At 39.3% G+C, this 22,251-nt stretch overlaps 1 protein-coding gene across 1 annotated transcript in view; it reads right to left on the reverse strand.

Moving 5' to 3' along the window:
• SLC16A7 (solute carrier family 16 member 7) overlaps positions 1-21,993 on the reverse strand; it is a 177,483-nt gene extending 155,490 nt beyond the window's left edge. The window contains exon 1 of the mRNA XM_012510262.2: positions 21,679-21,993. The gene's annotated coding sequence lies outside the window, so the exon portion shown is untranslated. The remainder of the gene's footprint in view (positions 1-21,678) is intronic.
• Between the last annotated feature and the right edge of the window lie 258 nt (positions 21,994-22,251).

The following is a 22,251-nucleotide window of genomic DNA, read 5'->3' on the forward strand; positions in this document are numbered from 1 at the left end:
TTTTCTAATTATTAAAACTCCAAAGTTTCGGAAGAAAGAGTGATTCTATCAATAATAAAACAACAATAGTGATTTCACATTTACTGCCTAATGATGTTCAATTTAAATTATTTGAGTCGATTAGGCCAGACCTTAGGTCTCAACAATTAATTTGGACCTCAATAATTTCAGTTATTATTTTGCTATTATTATATCCATATTAAAATTTTAATAAACCATATGATTCTGATATTTGTGATATTTATTATGAAAACAAGCACAGAGTCTACTTCGACATGCATTGTAAATCACCTGAGACCAGGTCACATGTTTAGAACTGTGAAAATAAAATCCAAGTTTAAGTACTCTTCAGGTACGTACAGGGCATTATAAATAATATCTTCAAAATTCTAGTTTGTCTATAAAGACAGAGGTCTTTCCTTAAGGCAATGTTTCCTAAATAGTCTTCCATAAAATACCAATGTCCTAAAATCTTCTACAAAAATGGCATCAATAATCAAATAAGCTTGAAAATTTCTAAACCTAGCAATTGTCTGAATATAGACTATAGATTGGAGCCTAGTGCCTGTCCAATATCAAGTAGGATTTTATGAGTATATTAATAAAATGGATGAGAAGGGTGCATATATTTAATAAGAAGAAATCATTTTGCCTTTGTAATTTTTACAAATGTACTCTAATTTAGGTGATATATTCCCATGACTAAAGACTCACAGAATAGAGCAGGAATACAAGCAGATTAAATTTTTTATTCCCTATTTTGCAGAGAAGTGAGGCTAAAAATAATACTAAAATACAGAAGCGATTTTTTCATACACCACAATATTAACTCAAAATATTATTCACTGGAAAAATCTAGATTAATTATGTAATGCTGTTAGCCAGCCACCTATCCAAATAATGCATTTATGCTATAACATATAACAATTAAAACCTATAAAATCTCACTTATCTCAAGTAAATTCTCAGGCAGAATATGATTTTTAACTGGGTAATGATGCTAAAAAATATGCTATTAACTGCCATAGTAGAAATAAGTTCTAGTAACCTTTTAAATAATGAATGTTGGGAAAAATGTGAAAATAAATTACAGGTATCATAGTTCTCCTCATATAACAGGCTCACTCTGGAAATAAAATTCCTTTAATTTCCATGACCTATACTTTTTTCCAGAATAAATGTTATCCAGTTCTCTTGTGTCATTCTGTTGAACATTCCCTATTTTTACCCTCACAAACAGCTGACTTGAGACACTTGAATAACTAAAGAATTGAGTCAAGCAAAGTCCTAAGGCGACGGGCCTATTTTTGCACAACTGAAGGCAAATAAGATAACTTAAAAATCAACTGCACATATTTCTTTTTTGTATTTTAAAAACTAATTCTTTTTATTAAAAAAGCTAAAATATTTATCAAATTTAAAATAAATGCAGAAAAATGTAAGAACTTACAGAGAATAAATGCAAATTTAGGGATGTTTAATAGTCTACCCAGAATATTGCATGACAAATGATTTTTTAATTGTTATCATTGTTTAATTCTCTTTACTTTTGCTCAAAGTCAATGACAAAATGCTTGGGTAAGAAGTAAAAGAAAATATTTCCACAAAATGATGTGTTATTTAGGTACTGTCAGGGTGCTTCCCACCTTCAGTAAATACTTTAATAAATGCCTTCAATTTTTCTGTTATATGCCAAGCAAAATGCTGTACAATAAAATACCTACTCTATGTATTTATACCTAAAGGTTACAGGCCCAGGGTGGTAAAGCAACAAGCCAGTTACCTCAGGCATCATGCTGTTTGTGTGTCCTTTATGCTTTTCTTTGTCAGGCTGGCTTCTGGGAACTGTTAGGTTCCCATGACTATTATCTGTAGTTTCCCCTTCCAGTGAAATTGAAGGGCATTACAGGGAACAGTCACCAGGTCCTGGCCAGAGTTAATGCCAAGATCCAACAGAGTCAAGTCATGGAGCAGGAACCAGGCCAGGGTGCAAGATAGGTAACAAACAGGTTCCAGGAGACTCTCTTTTGGATTTCCTGGCACTTTGGAGTTCGCAAGGATAAATTCACATCTCTCATGAATAAAGTGAAGTCCAGAAAACACTGTCAGCTACACAAGCATCTTTATGCTGTTTAGGACACTATTTCAGCAACAGGCCAATAACAGATTTCTGAGGCAATGGCAACAATATCCAAATACTCCAAGAGTATGAACAGTCACCAAAGAGAAGAATGCCTGGTAACTTTGCTGGTATTATTATTGACGCAGGTGTGTTGCTATACAGTGCGATAGTTTCACTGATGCAGGAAACACTCAGCATCTGAGTGTTTGCCAGTCTTGACACATAGGCCTCTCCATGTGCCTCCTTTTAATCTTATCAGAAAATTCCTCTTACAAGAGACTGTAAAAAAACAAAAGGCAAAAGTCAATGTCAAATGAAGTAAGAGCAAGTTTTTAATAGTAGTCACTGCCATAACTGAAACAAAATTATACTGAAAAATTGGTGAATGATGTGTGGTTTTATTTTTTTTTTTCATTTTCAGATTTCTAGGAATTTGAGAGACTTCTCACGGATGTGAAAAGGAGAGACCTGTTCTCTTAGTCTGTTTCTGCTGCTATAGAAACAATACCATAGAACGAGTAATGTATAAAGAATGCAAATTTATTTCTTATATTTATGGAGGCTGAGAAGTCCAAGATCAAGGTGCAGGCAGGTTCAGAATCTGGTGAGAGGCCCTGTCTCTCCTTCCAAGATGGTGCTTTGTTGCTGCATCCTACTGAGAGGAAACATTGCGTCCTCAAATGGCTGAAGACAGAAGAGCAAGAGGCCCAAACACTGCGTGGAGACTCTTTTATTTATTTATTTATTTATTTATTTATTTTTATTTTAGTTTTTTTGAGATGGAGTCTTGTTCTGTCGCCCAGGCTGGAGTGCAGTGGTGCGATCTCAGCTCACTGCAAGCTCCACCTCCCAGGCTCAAGTGATTCTGCTGCCTCAGCCTCCCAAGTAGCTGGGAATACAGGTGCCCACCACCATGCCTGGCTAATTTTTTTTTTTTTTTATTTTTAGTAGACTTGGGGTTTGACCATGTTAGCCAGGATGGTCTCGATCTCCTGACCTCGTGATCCACCCGCTTCAGCCTCCCAAAGTGCTGGGATTACAGGCTTGAGCCACCATGCCCGGCTGGATCCTCATTTATATAAGGGCCTGACTCCTATTCATAAGGCAGGAACCCTCACAAACTAATCACCTCTCACTGGTCCCGACTAATAATGCTATCATAATGGCCATTAAGCATCAACATGTAGATTTTGAAAAAGACACATTCAAATTACAGCAGCTGTACAGGCAAAGAATATATAATTTTTCAAAATAAAGTTTGATTATATAATGAAATAAACAATCATGGCACTTCAACCATATTATATTATTCTGATGCCTTTAATAGCATAAAGAACACATACAAAACACTTCATTTGAAATCATAAATGATTTGATTACAAGAGATGGTCATTTTCCGGAGCCAATATAGTGCATGTAAAAACGTTTCTTGGCCAGGCACAGTGGCTCACGCCTGTAATCCCAGCACTTTGGGTGGCTGAGGCAGGTGGATCATCTGAGGTCAGGAGTTAGAGACCAGCCTGGCCAATGTGGCGAAACTCCATCTCTACTAAAAATACAAAAATTAGTAGCACGTGTAGTCACAGCTACTCAGGAGGCTGAGGCACACGAATAGCTTGAACCCAGGAGACGGAGGCTGCAGTGAGTCGAGATCGCACCATTGCACTCCAGCTTGGGTGACAGAGTGAGACTCTGACACAAAAAAAAAAAAAAAAAAAAAAAAAAAGTCTCTCGGAGCACATGCTGCATCAGGATCAGAACGGACCTGCCATTTGTATATCATATTTGTTTCATTCAGTAAGAGTTTTAGCAGTATTACTGTTCATAATCTTAGCATGTTCTTCATCATCTTGTATCTCCAGTTCTGCTTTTATGAAAGAAACCCTATTCATACAGAAATACCTCATTTACATAACTTTTTGTTTGAATTGTTGGTCATAGACTCTTAGCTTTGGTAAATTACAACTTAAATATTGATTGTCTAAAACACAGATGTTCTATGCTCTTGACCAGACCATATTCTCAATTAACAATGAAGTATTTCATTTTTTCCTCATCATCTCTCTCCTATAAAATACCACTGAGTGGGTAGTATGTATCCTCTACCTGATAGTCTTCCCACACTTCCTTGATTGTATATCTTTTCAGAGTCAAGAAAGAGATATTTTAGTTGCCAATGCATGGATCAGATTCTCTTGTCAACTGTAAAGTTCCACTCATACTGTAGTACTATTAGACACTATAAAACTTTGCTGTACAGTGAATATATATGTCCCTAAAACTAATATGTTGTAACCTAACTCCCGAAGTGATGGTATTTGGAGATGGAGCCCTTGGGAGGTGATATAATTTGGTTGTGTCCCCATCCAAATCTCATCTTGAATTGTAGTTACCATAATCCTCACATGTCATGGAAGGGACCTGGTGGGTGGAATTTAATCATGGGGGTGGTTTCCCTCATGCTTTTCTCATGATAGTGAGTTCTCACAAGATCTGATGGTTTTATAAGGGGCATTTCCCCCTTTTGCTCAGCACTTCTCCTTCCTGCCACCATGTGAAGAAGGATGTGTTTGCTTCCCCTTCCACCATCGTTGTAAGTTTTCTGCGGCCTCGCAACCATGAGGAACAGTTAGTCAATTCAACCTCTTTCCTTTATAAATTACCCAGTCCGGAATATGTCCTTACAGCAGCACAAGAACAAATTAATACAGTAAATTGGTACCAGGAGTGGGGTGCTGCTGTAAAGATATCCAAATATGTGGAAGCGACTTTGGAACTGGGTAATAGGCAGAGGTTGGAACAGTTTGGAGGGCTCAGAAGAAGATAGGGAGATGTGGGAAAGTTTGGAACTTCCTAAAGACTTGTTGAATGGCCTTGACCAAAATGCTGATAGTAATATGCACAATGAAGTCTGGGCTGAGGTGGTCTCAGATGGAGATGAGGAAGTTTTTGGGAACTGGAGCAAAGCTCACTCTTGCTATGCAAACAGACTGGTAGCATTGTGCCCCTGCCTTAAAGATCTGTGGAACTTTGAACTTGAGAGAGATGATTTAGGGTATCTGGTGGAAGAAATGTCTAAGCAGCAAAGCTTTCAAGAGGAAGCAGAGCATAAAAGTTTGGAAAATTTGCAGCCTGATGATGTGATAGAAAAGAAAACCCCATTTTCTGGGGAGAAATTCAGGCAGGCTGTAGAAATTTGCATAAGTAACAAGAAGCCAAATGTTAATCACCAAGACAATGGGGAAAATGTCTCCAGGGCATGCCACAGACTTTCATGGCTGCCCCTCCTATCACAGGCCAGGTCCAGGAGGGAAAAATGGTTCTGTGGTCTGGGCCCAGGGTCCCCTGCTCTATGCAGCCTCGGAATGTGGTACCCTGTGTGTCAGTTGCTTCAGCTCCAGCCATGGCTAAAAGGGGTCAAGTTACAGCTCAAGCCATTGCTTTAGATAGGGCAAGCCCCAAGCCTTGGCATCTTACACGTGGTTTTGCACCTGTGACTACACAGAAGTCAAGAATTGAAGTTTGGGAACCTCCGCCTAGATTTCAAAGGATGTATGGAAATGCCTAGACGTCGAGGCAGAAGTTTGCTGCAGGGGCAAGGCCCTCATGGAGAAACTCTGCTTAGGACAGTGAGGAAGGGAAATGTGGGGATGGAACCTCTACACAGAGTCCCCACCAGGGCACTGCCTGGTGGAGCTGTGAGGAGAAGGCCACCATCCTCCAGACCCTAGAATTGTAGATCCACTGACAGCTTGCACCATGTGCCTGGAAAAGCTGCAGACACTTAATGCAGACACTTAATGCCAGCCAGTGAAAGCACCTGTGATAGGAGCTGTATCCTGCAAAGCCACAGGTGAGGAGCTGCCCAAGGCCATATGTGCCCATGTTTTGCATCAGAATGACCTCTATGCGAGACATGGAGTCAAAGGAAATCATTTTGGAACTTTAAGGTTAAATGACTGCCCTATTGGATTTCAGACTTGCATGGGGCCCAGAGCCCCTCTGTTTTAGCCAATTTCTCCCATTTGGAATAGGTGTGTTTACCCCGTTGCATCTATTAATAGAAAGTAACTAACTTGCTTTTGATTTTACAGGCTCATAGACAGAAAGGATTGCCTTGTCTCGGATGAAACTTTGGTCTTGGACTTTTGAGTTAATGCTGAAATGACTTAACACTTTGGGGGACTGTTAGAAGGGCATGATTGTGTTATAAAATGTGAGGACGTAAGTTTTGAGATGGGCCAGAGGCAGAATGATATGGTTTGTCTGTGTCCCCATCCAAATCTTCTCTTGAACTGTAGTTCCTAGAATCCCCACATGTCATGTTAGGGACCTAGTGATAAATAATTAAATCATGAGGCAGTTACCCTCATGCTGTTCTTATGATAGTGATCAAGTTCTCACTAGGTCTGATGATTGTATAAGGGGCTTCCCCCTTCGCTCAGCACTCATTTCTCTCTCCTGCTGCCATGTGAAGAAGGATATGTTTGCTTCCCCTTCTACCATGACTGTTAAGTTTGCTGAGTCCTCTCCAGCCATGCAGAACTGTGAGTCAATTAAACATCTTTCCTTTATAAATTACCCAGTCTAAGATATGTCCTTATAGCAGCATAAGAACAGACTAATACAGGAGATGATTGGGTCCTAACGGTAGATGCCTCATGAATGGAATTAGTGACCTTATAAATGAGACCTAAGAGAGCTCTCTCACCACTTCTGCTATGTAAGCACACAGGTATAACACTGCTATCTGTGAATCAGAAAGCAGGCCACCAGACACTGAATCTGCCACCAGCTTGATCTTGGGCTTGCCAGCCTCCAGAACTGTGAAAAAAAAAAATTCTGTTGTTTATAAGCACTCAGTCTATGGTACTTTGTTATAGCAGCCCAAGCTAGGACAAAACATAAACAAGACAAACTGTCATTCAGCTCAACTGCCTCACAGTTAGAAACATATATTATCTCAATTATGTATTTCAGAACGGTGTATTACTATTAAAGAAACATGTTTTTAAACATGTATGCTGGAACATCATTACAGCACTATCTTTAAGTTTCCTATCAGAGGGCTAGAGTTAAGAGCTAAACTGTCTATAATGAGGGACTTCCTAACTCTTCTGGAATAGGTTTAAGATGAACTCTTACATTGAATTTCAAATTATAATGAAGTTCTGGTATTCTAATGAACAAATTATTAAGGTTTTTTTTGAGTAGTCATTCCCATTAAAGAATAATTGGAGCTGAATACACCTGTTTAATAAAGTATAATCAAGCACTCAAAAAAGAAGAAAACAATATTTAAATCCCAATTATTTAAATGTAGCCCTAATTCAATAACATTACCTGTGTCTACTTGATTTCTTGATACTAGCATCAATCCCAACATACAATTTATAAGGTTAACACTTTTGAAAGACGAATTGTATATGTGGAAGAGTCACAAGGTAAAGTATTGCCAACATTTTTCTCGTTCTTCTAAGTTTGGCTTTTGTTTTTTGAAAAAGACTTCCAGGTATAATTCTGACATTTAAAAATATGATGATTTTTATTTTTAGCTACCACATTTTAAAAGAACAGAATCCTAAATATTTCTCTCGCTGCCCTGTAATTTCCCTCTTCTATAAATTGTGTGTGCAAAGAGGGAGGATTCCACTCTACCTTGGAAGAAAACATGGATTTTGGAAATCAACCTTTGTTTCCTAACCAGCCAGAGCCATCCTAAATTGGAGATAGCAATGCCCAGGTAATAGAGATGCTGAAGTTGTCAGGGAATGATTAAGGATTGCATGATGTCATGCTGTAAAAACTCCATAACTGTATGTTTGGCACACACTTAGCACCAAGTTTGTTACCTGCCTTCTCTCCTTTCTCATTCCAAAAATCTGAGTGTATAAACTGGATTTTGCAAATCCTTCAGACACCAAGAGAGTACCAAAAAATCATAGATTTAAATTTAGGTTTTATAGACCACAAGCGGTTATCTGAATGCATAACTGAGCAAGCATTAAGTATTACTGCTTCAAGACAAGAGCTAGTAGAATAAGAGGCCTAATAAAATGTAGAACAATTTAAAATAGCTCATAGATTTTTAAAAGTTGGATGGAAATGTTACAAAATTGGCTCAGAAACCAACACCCTAAATATGGCACTTTGACATTCAGAAGGAACCACAAGGTCTCTCTCACCTTCTCCACCCTCCACCATCCTCAACCCTCCAACCCCCTATCTACCTATGCCCCCCGACCCACATCTCTCAATCTTCTATGTCTCCCAAAGCACAGAATGAAGTTCTTCTCTAAGTCGCTTATCTGCCTAAAATCCAGATATGCCAAATAATAAACAATTACTGCAGGTCCCTTCCCTGAGTTTTCATTAACTGAACTCATATTGCAGAAAGGAAGATTGAAGTCTGTCAACAAACCAGGACAGATTTTTGTCAACAACCCTTGTCGGTTCTTTGGTACAAATGGACTTTGTCCCAGGACACTGTATGTTCTTCAAGCCTATTGAATTCCCCTAAAAATCATTTAGTATCTCCCTAAAATCATCCATCCTTTGCCATCTTCCATTCCCCTAGGAAGTAGGTTATATAAGCATCTGTACTACATTGGGATACTGGGAACTCACTTGGTGATTCTTCCCTGGGCATGATAATAAATTGTATGCCTTTTCTCCAACTAATCTGTCTTTTGTGAATTGATTTTTCAGCAAACCTTCAGAGGGTAAAGGGGAAACTTCCCTTGGCCCCTACATAATATTCACACTTAAAGTAACTGACAAGATATGCATAATAATTTTGATCATAAATACTGAAGTATCCCAATGAACAGGCATAATTAGGTTTCTAGGCATTTAAAATATTTGTTGGTGACACTTTTTTAAGAAGTGTTTCTTCCCCACCTTTATTTGGAACATTTGAAAATAAATGTAGATAACGGATTCAGGTATCTTGATGAGGTAGAGTAACAAATTTGTGTTATTAACAAAAATAAAATGAAAAAAAATAAAAATACACATTTCCTCATAGAAGTATTTTTTTCTTAAATTAACAGCATATATTACTTAGAAATTTAATGGTAAAAAGGAAACAATTTTATATGAGCCTTAGATCTGATGTCTATAAATCCTCCTATACTAGGACATTACTGTGTTTAATTAATGCTCTCCCCATGGCACAAGAGGCCAGGTTACATTCACACAGATGCTAATGTGGCCTACAGGGAACACAGACTTACATTTTCTTAGATTATCTGTGGCTTCCTCTGAATCATTCACCTTTTCCTATCTACTTATTAGTTTGTCATATCCATTAGTGATATTCAAACAATTCTGCAGCTTCTGCCCCTTTTTCAGTTCAGAACAAGAAGCTGGCATGAAGTTGCATTGATTCTTTCTTTTTCTTCTGGAAGCTGTCACTGCTTTATGAAAATGCTTTCAAGCACTTTATTGCTACATCAAAGACACTGCAACAAGTAATGGGTAATGAAGACCTATATGGATATTAAGAACTGATACTACAGGAAAAGGAGAAAATTACAAATGACTGAATGTTAAGAGGCAAGGTAAAGAGAAATAGAGTTGTGGGCAGAAAGTGACAAAGAAACAGAGAGAGGATGCAGAAAGTTATAGTTCCATAAAAAATCAGTATATTCAATAAAAATTTGCAGAACCATTTGTACTAAGAGCTAACTCAACTTTTTAAAAAACATGGCACAATGCTTTGAATAGAAAAGAATTAAGCCACATGATAGAACAAATTGGGATGTTCACTTTTATAAACTTCTGAAAGTACATTCCTATCTATGTTCTAGCTCAAAAAGTTTTTCATTTTAAGAGTCCATTTCTGGATGCTATTGGATAAAGAGGATCTACTTACTAGTTTTGTAGACTTATGTCAATTATTTGATACATCTGTTTCCTATTCGATACATCTGTTTTCCTGCTACAAAAATGCAAATAATAACATCTACTTCATTTGGCTACTGCAAGTTTTTAATGAGCTAAGGTATGAAAAGCTCTGGGGACACTCTTGGACTTAGTTATATGCTCAGTATCTAGTATTTATTATAAACAGTGATTAGAAAAAAATATTAGAGTTATATCTAGCATTCCCTCATGTTATGAAAATAGAGATATGGGGGAGAAAACAGTCTCTGCCATCAATGCAAAATACTCAGTTTTATCCAGTGAATAAATATCCTAGATCACTGATTTTCCACATGGATTATACTTTAGCCTCACAGATTATTGAGTAAAATATAACTTTTAAGTAGTTAATTAGTTGATTCAAATGTTTCATCAAGTTTAAGAATCAGCATTCCAGATACTTACAAAAAATATTCAAGGACAAATGGTTATAGCATTATATAAATTATATACAGTAATATGATCCTTATTCTTCAGCAGACTTTTAATTTATCTATTGGTGTACTTTTGATTTTGAGTTCTGTGGCACTTACTACGACTAGCTCCTCTCTTAACTAAAGACTATCCATCTCTCAGCCTCAAAATAAATTTCACTTGTTTCATTAATGCCTTCTTTGATTCCTCCATCAGAAAGCAAAGTATCTTCTGAAATTCTAGAGCAGAATTCAGTAATTTTTTTTTTCTCTAAAGTGCCAGATAGTAAAAATGTCAGGTTTTGCAGGCTAAGTCACAACTACTCAACTTTGCCCTGCAGCAGGAAGGCAGCCACAGAAAACAGGAAAACAAACAGGTGTGGATATACTCCAAAAACACTTTATTTACAAAATCAGGCAGCGGTCTGGATTTGGCCCAAGGGTCTATACTTTGTCAATCTCTATCCTAGAAAATCATGTTCTCTATCATCAATTTTGACACTAATCCTACTCTGGGTTGTGCCTTTAATTAGTGACTGTGTGTGTATATATATATAATCACACACACACATATATATTCACACATAAACGCACACACACAATATCTCTAAAATTTCAGTCTCCTTTGGAGGATGACAGACAGAAAAGATGTCTTATACATATTTGTCCAGGTATTTTTGCAGAGTACTTCATATAGCGATGCTTAATGATTTACTGATTTGAATTGATTTAAGGTATGGGAGCGCAGATCCAGTTGTGATTAGCATCTTACCTGCACTGAAACATTGGCTGAGGCATTAACTCTTGGGGTGCTGTAATGGCCAGCCTCACCTTGCTGAGTCCCTATTCTCCCTGTCTGTAAATGAATATAATCTATCTTACATGACAATATGAGGATTCAAAGTATATATAAAACAGCAAACACACAGAAGACACTTAAATGACATCAATAATTATGTTGGCGTGTGTTTTAATTGGAACAAATATCTCTAAGTCATTATAACAGAATGATTATTGTCTTGCTCTTTGTGGTAGTTTTTACATGTGCTTACATACGCTATCACGTCTAAATGGAATTTCCCTCTTAAAATTCCCTTAGGTTGTATTCCCAACTGGTATTACTAACTTTATAACTAAGTGAAAATTTCCCCACTTAAACATTTTTGCACCATCAATATCAGCACTTGAATCTCGTCATATATGTGCCAGAAACTAGAATTTTATCCACCTTGAAAAGATCCACATTATTTTAATATTTGTTTATTTTCTGACCTTCCTCCTTGGGTCATGCTGGGAGTACCAATATTATAACTCATAAATACTTTTGTACAGAATAAAATGCCTCAGGAGTAAAGAAGTTCTGCCTCAATATATGCCAAAAATAAAGGTAGAGATAAAAATTACATTATTATGATTATCATTTATTGACTACCTACATTATTTCTCCAACAACAACTCATAAAATATATTTTATTATTTCCAAAATGAGAAAACTGGGGCTCTAAAAGTTACATATCTTGATTTTGGTCAAACAGCTTAGAAGTAGCTTAGTCGAAATTTCATTGAGCTATATCTACCTGTCTTCAAAGTCTCTCATCTGACATGTGACACAGATTGAGAAAAAAGGAGAAGAGAATAAAGAGATAACTACAGAATAAGACTGACTACATAGAGAAGATGACATGAGAGGTCTACAAAAAGAATGGGCTCAAGGACATAAATTGCTTAACCTTGCTTTGAAAATATGTTTGATATCTGTGTAACTCAAGACTAAAAAGGACTTACCTGTTCTATTTACAGCCATCTCTCTAACATCCAAAACAGTGTCTGGAACACAGCAGGGGGATAAATAGTTGCTAAAGTATTGCATTCTATGGCTTAAAATATGTCAGAGGCTTTATTCAAAATCCCACTTCACTGTAAATTTGATATATACCCATCTATGAGAATTCTCCAGACCCTACTCTGTTCATGCACTCACTGATACCCATAGCACAAGGCTTCCACGGGTGTCTTTCCAACTCCCACGTATTCTATCCCTACCACCTTGCAAACTGAGTTATAGGAATGACATCCTGGACTTACTGTTCCTTCGGTCCCTACTGGTTCTGCAGCCTCCTTGAATCCACAAGAGGTTGTTACTTTCTCTAAGCTTTCTAGCTTGGTTCCAGGTAACTCCTTCAAATAGTAAGGAAGGCTTATCATTCCTATTGACTTTGTGTCGTTAACAGACCCAAACTCATTATACCTGACTAGTCTCTGTTTTAAAAAATATTTAACAGACTTTGCCTGTAATCCCAGCACTTTGGGAGGCCGAGGCGGGAGGATCAAAAGGTCAGGAGATCAATACCATCCTGGCTAACATGATGAAACCCTGTCTCTACTAAGAATACAAAAACAAAAATTAGCCGGGCGTGGTGGCAGGTGCCTGTAGTCCCAGCTACTCGGGAGGCTGAGGCGAGAGAATGGCATGAACCCGGGATGCAGAGCCTCCAGTGAGCCGAGATCACGCCACTGCACTCCAGCCTGCGTGACAGAGTGAGACTCCGTCTCACAAAAGAAAAACAAAATTATCGGACTTTTCCCCCCAAGAATGTCTTAAAATTTACTGCAGCATGAAATACTTGAAATTAATACTATTGAAAAGGTACGTTGTGTTCAACAGATTAAAATCCAGACCCTTCCAATGACAAGATGTGTAACCTTGGGCAAAATACTTCACCTCTGTGCTCTACTCTGCCCATCTGTAAAATGAGGATAACAACAATGCTTCCTCATAAGGTTTTGAGGATTAAATTAGTTAAAACATGTATGGTATTAAATATAGAAGTGTTCAACAAATGTAAGCTATTCTTACTTAAAGCTTATCTTTATAACTTTACTTAATAGCCACTTATTTGGTCCAATGTCTTTAAATTCACTTATTATACACACATACACACGAGACATGTTTGTTGTTTTACTACTTAGGGCATTAATCTATAAAAGAGTATAATTTTACTGAGTGGCTAATTTCCAATTACAATCAAAAGTTAAAGTGAGCTTTCCTATCATCCTCCAGTGGTTTATTCATTTACTTATTTATTAAACTGTGGGCACAGAAAGGAAAGTTCAGCCCTGATATAACTATGGGATTCTCCCAGAGGTAGATCACTATATATACCTTGATTTCCCGCCCTGACTTCACCTGAAGAGATATTGACAAGTTACATCATGAACAACAGTTCCAATATTTACATTCAAAACCATTGTTATCCTTGAAGTATTCTATGCATTTGTGGACTTTCCTAAACTTGAATTACTCCACAATACAGCAGCCTTAAATAAAGAATGTAACCAGGTCACATGCAAAAATCAGGAAGAAAGACTGAATATGTTAAATTGATAGAGAAAACAAAAGACATGTGAGCTCACCACATTGGTACAGTATATCATTCAAACAAGAAAGGGATTCATTTCACGTGGCCCCAGGAAGCTGAACAAAGACCCTAGGTAGAAGCAAGAAAATTTGAGTCACAAGTAGAACTGCCTTTAAAAGAACAGTCTGCCTCAGTGTGTACACTTAAATAATAGATGGTGGTTTATTGAACATAATGAAAACAATACATAAAAGTGGAAACAGATGTCCTCCAAGTTTCTTGCAACTCTATAATCCACCAAAATGCTAAAGATGACGTAAATGTGAATACATTATTATTCCTGACGTCTACAACTTTATAGTATATTAAGAAACTGAATAATTATATAAAATCAACTATAATAGAATGTTAAGACATTCTATTATATAATGTCAAACAACACATTATAAACATAATGTTCCTGAAATTTTAGAAAAAGTATTCTACCTATCCAGAGGTGTCAGAGGAAAATTTGAATGTGGTGTTTAAGCTCAGCTTAGAAGGTGAGGTTAGAGCTAGAAATAGTAGGAAGTTAGATTCATTTCAAGATAAAAGAACAGCATGACCAAAGATTTGGCGGCAGGAAGTAGAATGAGAATGAACGAGGCATGAGGACAGTTCTATTTGAGTTGAGTATGATGGTAGTGGGAGATGAACATGGAACAGCTGTTTGGAATTACATCATGCAGGGGCTGAAATGTCAGTCCTTTGACCTAGGTAATGGGAGTGTTAGTTAACGGAGGTGTGCTTCAGTGAGAGTATCTGATACCATGTACAGAATTAACTGGTAGGGTGAGAGACCAGAGGTGGGAATACCCACTAAGAGACTATTACATGACTGTAGGTAGTATGTCAAAAGCACCTGAAACCTCTGGCAACAACAGAATAGAAGGAAATAATTAAAAAATTATTTTGGATGTACACAAGTACAGAGAAAGGGTGGTCTCAAAAGCTTCTAGGCTAGAATACTGCTGACAGCAATATGAAGAATGGGAGGGGGTGACAGAAAGAAAGAAGACAAAAACGAAGGAAGAGATCACAGGATACTGGAAGTATCAAAAGCACAGTAAAGAGAAGCTGTCCTGCAAACATCTAGAAATGTCTGGAAATGCCTAAAAGTTGAGGGAAGGTCAGGACTGCAGCAAATGGCTTGGGAGTTATACCTACTGAGGTGAAAGTGGAGGTCAAGAGCAGATGAGCTTTGTCTATCAACAGAATGCAGGCTACAGAAAAGCCCGGCCAGGCTCAGTGGCTCATACCTGTAATCCCAGCACTTTGGGGGGCCAAGGTGGGCAGATCACTTGATGTCAGGAGTTCGAGACCAGCCTGGCCAATATGGTGAAACCCCATCTCTATTAAAAATACAAAAAATTAGCTAGGCGTGGTGGTGGCGGGCGCCTGTAGTCCCAGCTACTCAGGAGGCTGGGGCAGGAGAATCACTTGAACTCAGGAGGTGGTGGTTGCAGTGAGCCAAGTTCACATCATTGCACTCAAGCCTGGGTGTCGCAGTGAAACCCTGCCTCAAAAAAAATAAAAATAAAAAAGCCCAAAACAGAAACTGGGGAACACATACTTATATTGAATACGAGGTGAAAGGCGAGCTGGAGAAGAAGCAGTAAATGAGCAGTGAGAGAAGTAACAAAATAAAGAGCACATGAAAGCCAAAACAGGAGTTCAAGAAGCATTAGGCATGAATACTGCCAAAGGTTATTGACAGCCCAAAGCAAATAATTTGGAGCCTAGGAGGTCAATGATGCCCTGATTATTAAAGTTAACAGTTGTTATGCCTTACTAATGAAGAACTCATTGTTTCAAAACAAAATGTTTTAATACAAGAGTATTATTTTCATCCTTTAATGAAAGGCAAAATAATTTTGAAAGTACTCTGAAAGTACTCTGATCCAAAATAAATTTTTTAAACAATCTCAATTTGATCTTATTGGCCGACAGTTTTCAACCATATGGTATATTCCACCACAGGTATATTAAAATGTAGAGAGGCATTTTTGATTGTTACAATGACTAAGGGAAAGCCACTGACTTATAGAAAACAGAGATAGATCACTGTTACGGACTTAATGTGTGCCTCCAAAATTCATGTTGAAATCCTAATCCCCAAAGGAGTGGTATTAAGACATGGGGACTTTGGGAGTTAAGTAGGTCATAAGGATGGAACTCTCATGAATGGGATTAGAACCCTTATAAAAGAGAGCTCTTGCTCTCATCCCACCATATGAAGATAGAAGAAACCAGCAGTCTACAACCCACAAGAGGCCTTCACCAACACCTGGACCATGCCAGCACCCTGATCTCAGATTTCCAGCCTCTAGAACTGTGAGAAACAAATTTCTGTTGTTCATAAGCTACCTAATCTGTCTATAGTTTGTTATCGCAGCCCAAATTTACTAAGAAAGGTCACAGACACCCAATGCTCTGCAATGAAAGAGACAGTCCTACACAATGAAGAAGTGTCCAACCCCAAATGTCAATAATCCCACCTGTTGAAAAATACTGTCACCGACTGCCATTTATCACTGAATTTGCCTTTCACATATTTGAGAAGAATTGATGGAACTTCAAATCCTAGAAATTTTGAAAATCGTTTTTAAAATAAGATAAATGTTAACATCCCTTAGAAACTTATCAAATGCATGCTTTGTAGTTTTATTTTTTATTCTTATCTAATCTAGTTAAAAAAGATATAGATATTCCAGTGAATTACTTAGTAGGGCAGCTGCTTTGTAAAAAGTACCATTCTTTTACATATTAGCTTCAATAGAAATCTGATTAGAGGTATCGACTAATTAATAATGATACATATTGTGTTATGAGGTGGAGAAACAGCAAATGCTTGTAATAAAATGCTTTCTACAAAATACCAACATTGTATATGGATCATTATCTAAACAAATATTTCATTTGTGTTCACCACTTACACAATATATTTTCTATTGAAAGTTGCTATTTTAATGCCAACTATTACATAAAACTAATAACCAGGCTCTATAATTGAACCATACAGACATTTTTGTGGAACTTAACGGAAGTACCTTTAGGCCAGTATCTTGTAGCTGTTGTTCAATTGTCCCATAGGGTTTTCATGAGGTCCTTTGAGACTTCAATGAATATTAATGAAAACATTTGCAGGAGTTTTAATATTAGGTCAGAAAAATTATTTCCAAAAATATTTGCTTCATTTGTCAACACTGATATTTGTGAATATGTTGAAATTGTCTATGGTGCACCCAAGTCCCAGTTAGTCCAGCTCCAGTTGGACTAGTTTTATTATAGTCAACTCCAATTTGTTTAATTCTCTTGCATATTTTTAATGATTACAGCTGATATATAAATGCACAGACCCTCCACTTCTTTACTAATTACCAAATACGTGTGGTAAGTGTTATTTATTCCTCTCTACAATGGTCCATTTTAGGCTAGTCTCTCATATTATGATTTTAAATAGCTGGATCTCTCACATAGGTAGACTCAGCCCCTGGATTCACCATTTATAGAAGCAACTGAGAAAATGAAGCTTTTTCACAAGTTAAAAAAAAAAGTCCCATTATTCACTGAGAGCTAGTGTGCAGATGTTTCCCAAGATATTTCTTAATCACTTTGATCCAAATAGTTTTGAGAAAGCCTGTGACAAAACAGGATGACTTCTCAAAGGGAGTCCACTTAATGGTTTATTATGCAATTCAACTTTGTTGTGCCATCTAATGGCAAGTTTGGCATTTCAGAGTTCCCAAAAATCTGTTAAAAATAAGCCAGTGACGCTTATGACAAACTAAAAAACATAAAGCCAAATATTTAATACCTAACACTAGTTATTGAGTTATTTCTATGCATGTGCTCAGCACAGTGCTATTTCACAGATATTATCTCATTTAATGTTTACAACCAATATATAAAATTGGTTACTATTCTATTTTTACACATGAAGAAACTGAGACTTACAGAGGTTTAGCAACTTGTCTTTGTTGATAAGTGGCAAAGCTAAAATCAAAACCCAGACAGGCTGGACTTCAGAGCCCCTCCTCTGCCCTGTCCTGTCCCAAGTAGCAGCTCCACAGGGGTTCCCAGATGAATCAGATATACCATCTACTCTCAGACCATGTAGCCCAGCAAGAGAGATAGGATGCCTTCCCAAATAATTGTAATTCAAGGTAAAATATAAGAATCAGCCTAAGAGAGGCCCAGATCAAGTTACGAAGTAGTTCAGATGAACACAGATTACTTCAAGATGTGGAAACCAGGAGGGTACTTTTTATTTGGGATGGGTTGAAGGGAGGAGAGAACAAAGGGCAATAACAGAATGTAATTACTCTTTGCTGCATGCCATTCTATTTATCAGGCACAGTATAAAACAGCTTATATTTGTTGTCGTCTTTGGTGTTCAGAACAACCATACAAGTACTACCACAACATTGCATAAGACAAAGCCAGCCAGTGGCTTAACTAAAATTTAAATCCAGTGCCCCTGCATTATGGTCTGCCCTTTTAATTTCTTCCTTCTTTTTTTTTTCCTGGTCCACCTTGAGTAGGTCACTCTTCGATGTTTGCCCTTCATGGGCACCTTTTGCTAATTTGTCAGACCAAAGAGAATATTTTCCATTTTGCATAAATGAGCATCATAAACTAGATGATTAGATGCAAGACAAGGAAAAGGAATCCTCAAAAGAGTCTCAACTATTGTGTTCTCAGGGCAGAGTTCATGCTGGATTTCCTGCCAGATTCAGTGTTGAAGGCAGGAGACACTTGGGCTTGCTAATTTTTATTTCCTCCTCTTCCTCCTTCCCTCTAGTTCTGCTTCCCTCCCTCTTTCCTTCTTTCTATAATCAGTTGTTCTGAACCATGAAATGCCAAACCCTGTACTGGGCCATGGAGAAAACAACAGGTAAGGTCTTTGCTCTTATTTAGCTTCATGCAAGGCAGAAGCTATATTACATAGTGGTTAAAGCCAAACAGATCGCATCGGTGCTTGCCCCAGCTCAGCCACTTACTAGCTGTATCAGCTGAATAAGCTATGAAACTTTCTGGGCATAAATTCTTTTTTCTGTAAATATGGATATGGACAGATCCACCTCAAAGGGGTGTTACGTGCTATCAGACAGTAGTAGCACAGCACCTGGAACATGGTGAGCATTACAGAGTTGTCATTATAGTTATTATATACTACAGTTACTTTATACTCTTCGGAGTGAGTGGATTGGTTTGCCCAAGGTGTAGTAGAAACTGCAGCTCAAACTCTTCTCTCAAATAATGGAAATCAATTCATTGACAAAGATAATCTTCAGAGAAGGATCATCCTCCCCTCATAACATGAAGAAAAATCCTTCATTACCTGTTTTTATTCATTAAAGATCACTATTAATGGACAGAAAATGGGCTGAATACAGGTTCCTGAGAAAAGACACTCTTCTCAAATTTGCCTTTTAGCAGATCTTACCAACATTTCTTACAACTGCGGAGTTCCTTTCAAGTTACTTGGATATATGTTTCTTCCACCAAGAGGAGAAAAAAATGGACTAAAAGGCAAATGGGATACGAGAAATATTAACCTGGATGACTGACTATATGAGAATTTCTTGAGATCAGAATTACATCCTCATTCATCTTGGTAACCCTGGTAGGGTGTCTAGACTGATTATAGGGGCTGAAATACAGCCCGTCTATATCCTAGGTACTTACCACACACTTTATTCTTCCCCATATCACTTCAGAGTGGGTACCACCAATCTCATTTTATAGACAAGAAAAAGGTAAAGCCCAGATTGTTAAACAATTACTCAACCTTACAAAAGTGCAGAACCAATCTGTTCTAAAGTTAATTCCCTTTTTCCACGTGAATGTCTCAAAAATGCTTAGTAGATGAATACAGAATTAAAAGCAAATTCTGGAGATGCCTTTTATTTCAGATCTGTGATCCAGGCATATGACTCTAGACAAGAGAGGTTTATTTAGGTAATGTTGCTCTCCTTCCCTTTAAAAGAGCTCAAAGCCAAAAATATAAGCCAGACATTATCAAGGAGCAAATGAATGTCTAGAAATAAACTGAGCGTTTATAGAAGGATACACTAATTTGAACATCGGGAAACAGGTGTGAAAATTTCAGATCACTTATTATTCAAACATGCCTTGGGGGGAAAAAAGTAATATGGAACTGCAAACTGTTGATGTATTTGCAAAAAATAGTTTCTGAGTTTGTAAGTTGTTACACAATACACTGAGTTTCTTAAGGTTATAATCTTTCCTTTCCACTGAGATCATTCAGTCCCTCACTTGGATTGCTTTAAATGTAATGTGCTCAGTCAGAAGTAGAACCTGGAGTTAGGATTGCTTCACCAGAGCTAAATATTAGTCACTTTGCTCAACCCTCATTTGCCCTCTGCGGTCCCCACCCAACTCTCATTTTTCAGCCACACTCCACCAAATGCATACTTAGTGCTTGTGGTTTCAGTAACACAACACATTCAAGCTAACCTGTCTGTGGAAAGTTTGCAGCCCTCTGAGTTCAGACTGGGGTTAGCCATGAAGCATGGGGTGACAGGAAATGGCATCCAGTAGTCACTCTTTCCTCCGGTCAAGTCTTTTTCACATCACTTTCATCATTGCCCGCTATTTTATCCCTCTGCTGCATCTCCTTTGGGACCCAAGAGGGAATGAGGACATGAAATAACAGCTGTCCTAATGCCACTAACCAGCCTTCACACAACGCAGCCTAGTCCTACTTATTTCTCCAGGAAAGGAAATCAAAAAACAATTGTAGAGAAACCGCTCCTCGTTTCCTCTTCTATGTCTCGTGTGTGTGTGTGTGTGGGTGTGTGTGTGTGTGTAAAATTTTAATTTCCCTGTAATTGGAACTACAAAAGTCCCTCCTCAGCCCTACCGGGAAAGTGGCACTGGGCACCACCGCCCTTTCCAATGCAGTCTGCAATCCTTTTCGCGGAAGTAGAGGAGAAAAGGGGTGGAGAAGGGCGCTGCGATGCAGCATCCGTTGAGAAAACAGGCAGTTCGCACGTGAGCGGGCTCGCAGCCTGTGGCGCCACCTGACCGGGCCTGGCGCCCCCAGTGTGGTGCAGTGGCCCAGGAAGACCAGAAGGCTCAAGCCCTCCTGAAGCCCTGCTAAGTCAGAGCTCCCTTTCTGCTGGGCTCAGGCCTCGCCCATATATACTTTTCCATCTGCTTCCACCCTGCCATCCTTCCTGGGGACCAGAAATGAAGAAAGACAACCCCCCCATCCCCCGGTATTTCGTCTTCCCCTCACAGCCTCTTCCTGTCCTGATCATCTGCTCAAAGAGAAGACGTTCCCTACACACACTCTCACCACCCCGCCTCCACCTTCTGCGGCAATGAAGCCACGCCACCCTAGGGGGCTCGGCGGCCGGATGCTGGCGGGGCGCGCACTAGAGACACGCCGCACTGGAAGCAGCTCTCGGAGTCCCGTGAGCCAGGGAGACTGGGGTGCACCGCGCCACGCTGAGTCTCGGTGTGAAAGCCGAGAGCGTGAGCACCTCCTGGCCGAAAGCACGCGAGGCGCTCCTTGCCCGGGACCCCGCGCGCCCCCGCAGCTCCCGGGCAGCTGTCGGCACGCACTGGCTGACGCGAGCTCTCCTCCCGCAGCCGCTTCGGGGTTTTTTGTCTATATAAGGGCTCGCTGGCCAACTCTGCGTTGGCACGTTTGTCACAGGCTGGCCATTATTTGCACACACGCGTGCGGCTCCGCGGGCAGCTCGGGTCGCAGACGCAGGCTCGCCCTCCTCATAGCCGGCGCCTCCTCCTCCTCCTCCTCTCCACCTCCCTCCCCAGCTGTACTTACTTTATCTGGTCTCTGGCGCAGGGTGGGCGCTGCAGCCCTCCGTTCCCAGCAAACCGCAGCCGATTCGCCTCGCTGTCAACGGGTGAATGGAATTATTTATTTATTTATGGCCCCTGACGTGTCCTCGCCCGCCACAGCCAGCGGAGAAGGAGGCGGTGGCGGGAAGGGGAGGCGTGGCTGCTGAACGCCCTCGTGGGTGCGGAGGAGCGCGCGCCAGGGGTGGGGGCCCGGGTGGGGGCCGGACAGGCTGCAGTGGAGGCCGGCCCGGGGGATGGTGGGGGGGAGCCGCCTCCCGGTGCCTGGAGACCGACTGAGCATGCTCCAAGCGGCTGTCAAAGCTGTAGGCACTTTCTCTATCGCTCGGGGCACTCCACTTCGGATTTTAGTTTTGACCAAGGAAGACAGCCAAAAGGCAGGTAGATCTGTCATTCCAGATGGGTCGTGACTTGCTGTATCCTAAGTACTCTGTAGCCTGACCTGGGAGTCAGGTGTGCGGTAGCTCTGTCTAGATATCCCAGGCAGTTGTGCAACCCATGCATGGGAGAGGAAATCATGCAAAAAGAGAAGAATCTG

Source organism: Nomascus leucogenys, chromosome 11 (assembly GCF_006542625.1).
Source record: "Nomascus leucogenys isolate Asia chromosome 11, Asia_NLE_v1, whole genome shotgun sequence".
Classification (NCBI taxonomy): domain Eukaryota; kingdom Metazoa; phylum Chordata; class Mammalia; order Primates; family Hylobatidae; genus Nomascus; species Nomascus leucogenys.